A 2,686-nucleotide genomic window follows, 5' to 3' on the forward strand; every position below is an offset into this window, starting at 1 on the left:
AGGGCTGCAGGCTGGGCCAGGTGGCAGCAGTCACCCAGCCCAGGCCCCACGTCAGCCTGCAGCCCGCTCCATGCAGTGCCAACAGCGGGTGCGAGGAGCACACAAATGGCAAAGGAAGCACAAGGGAGCTATAAGGCCCGGAGTCCTGACAGAAAACTGGGAGAAACTGTAACATAAAGTAATCCCAAAAGGAGTGGTAGAAGATTGTTGTGAATCAAAAGCGAATGTAAGCTCAATAGTTTATTGCACAGACAGGCTTTGCGTACTTAAATCTGTAGCAGATGTCCCACAACTGCACTTGGTGGCAGCCCCTGGGGAATGCCATTGTGCTGGGGGCACTGGGGAGCGCTGAGGGTCCTCCCTCACACAGCCTGTTTTCTGTCCCTCCTTGTTCGTGAGGGGAAGCATCCTCTTCGGATTATCCCAGCATCCTGTTTAGAAAGTTTTTGCCAGAAAGAGCAGCTTCATTTCACATCCAGCTTAGCAACAGAACCAGACATACACACACGAAAATTCCAGACCTGTCGGTGCCAAAAGAGAACTGGGCTCCCTTCTACTTGGGGGCTCAGCCATTTTTAAGCTCTAGAAAAATCATGACACGGTTAGCTATAATTAATCAAGTGCTAATTTGGTGTAAGCGGGAGAAAAAGTAGGAAAAAATAATGGTGAGAACTATTTTGAAGTTCTGCACCGTTCGCTTTAATTATCTTCCTTGGACAACAAAGACAGCCCTTTTGATGGTGTAAATCATTTCACCCACTGACAGGCTCTGGTTTGTGTGTCTGATTGCCACGGTTCAACCATGCAGCTCTGCAGCCCATGTTAGCTGCCAAGAACCTGTACAAAGCTGTGCTACGCAGACACTGCACCTGTGTTTTTACAGTTATTTTTCCGTAAGAATTTGGAGTTGTATTCCTATCTCTGAAGACAGGGATGGGGTTTGAACCTGAGACAATAATTCCCCATATGAGTGTCCTGCTAAGAAAGTAGTGCAATACTTTTCAGCTGTGCATTAAAAGAAGTCATCCTCCCATCTAATTAACATGAAGACAAATTCTGGGCTGCGAGTGCAGAGCAGCAGTTCACATTTTCCTCCCTGGCCATATGAGCCTGAGCAGCGAGGACTTTGCTGTCTTGAATCCTTTTCTACTATTAAGGACAAACTGTAAGAACATCAGCTTGTCTCCCCATCTGACCCTTAATCAGTTATGACTTGTGAAGATAGATAAAATCCACTGGGTGTTGCTATCATAGAGTTCTGGTGGGAACTCCATAATGTGATTAGTTTCAGCAGCCTACTCACACACTTGGAGTTACACATGCCCTTATACTTTCACATATGTTTAAAGTTCACTGGCAACCAAAGTGCAATGTGTCTTTGCTTATATAAACATCCCTAAGATTAAAACCCTAAATCAAGGTTACTGCACATGTGTGCACATTTGTTGGCTGAAAGATTTTACAAGCTCTGATGGCCAAGTTACAAATCAAGCATGCAAGACAGACATGATGGATTTGCAAAAAAAATATGGAAAAAAGAAACTTGCAAGCTTCATTGGCAAAACTAATAGTGCTTGTTAGGTGCATCAGGTGAGTAAGGAGAGAGTTACAGAGTCTGTGGACATAGAAGGTATGGGAACTCCAAGGTGAGGAAAGCTATCTTGAAAAAAGAGCAAATGCACAATGAGTACATGCAGCAGCTTAAATAAAAAATATAAAAACAAAAACCAAAACGGATAAAAGACTCTGGCTGAAGCTCACCTTCATGCTGAGGACTGTTATTCAGCCTGCAGAACACTTAAGTCACATTTATGGTCTCAAAATGGAGTATAAGTAGGACACAAATGTTCATAACCTTGTACCGGCCACCGCACAGCGATGTTTTCAGCTCAAGTGAACATCAAATTCTTGCTTCAGCTAGATGAATGCTCTTGGCATTGAGCCTTGATCAAGGTTTGGCAAGTGTGTACTACTTATAGCCAGCGCTCAGGAGCCTGAGACTGCCTTCACCGAGATGAAACAGAGAACACAAGTGCCCTCTCCCAGTCAAGAGCATCCTATAAGGATCTCAGTCAAAATGCAGATTGGACGTGCAATTCTGCCCTTGTTTTGTCCTCCTTCCTTCTTCTCTTTGTAAGTGCTACAAATTTAGAATATTAAGCCAAATGTTCTGCCGTCCTCACATTGTTCTCAATGGACATCAGCTTGCAACGCACAATTAGTGCACACAAAGATAAAGAGATGGTGCCCCTCCAGCCCCCGCGTGGCTCACACAGGCTGAGACCTTCTCCTTCTCTGGGTCCAGGGCGTAGGAGAATGGCCATCTGGAAATTAATTTGGAACAAAGTGTGAAGAGGGAATATTTTTGTGATCTAATTCTTTAGGTAGAATTATTTAATTTATTTGTACAAAGAAATGACTATGAAGACAGATGCAAAACAGAACTTGAGAGGCAGAGAGCATATTGTTCTGTTCTTCTTCAGTATAGAGCCAATTATTCTTCTTTAAGTCCTTTAGTTTCAGGGGCTGACTGAGTAGTTTAACGGATAAAAGTATTAGCCTTTCATCTGTGGGATTCGAGTGCCAGTCCTCAAGGCAGCCCAAAGCAAAATGAAGTGGGTAGTCTTATTTTTCTTCTTAATGTATTATTATTATATAATGGCATTATTAAACATTAGTGAATAGA

Source organism: Meleagris gallopavo, chromosome Z, assembly GCF_000146605.3.
Source record: "Meleagris gallopavo isolate NT-WF06-2002-E0010 breed Aviagen turkey brand Nicholas breeding stock chromosome Z, Turkey_5.1, whole genome shotgun sequence".
Classification (NCBI taxonomy): Eukaryota; Metazoa; Chordata; class Aves; order Galliformes; family Phasianidae; genus Meleagris; species Meleagris gallopavo.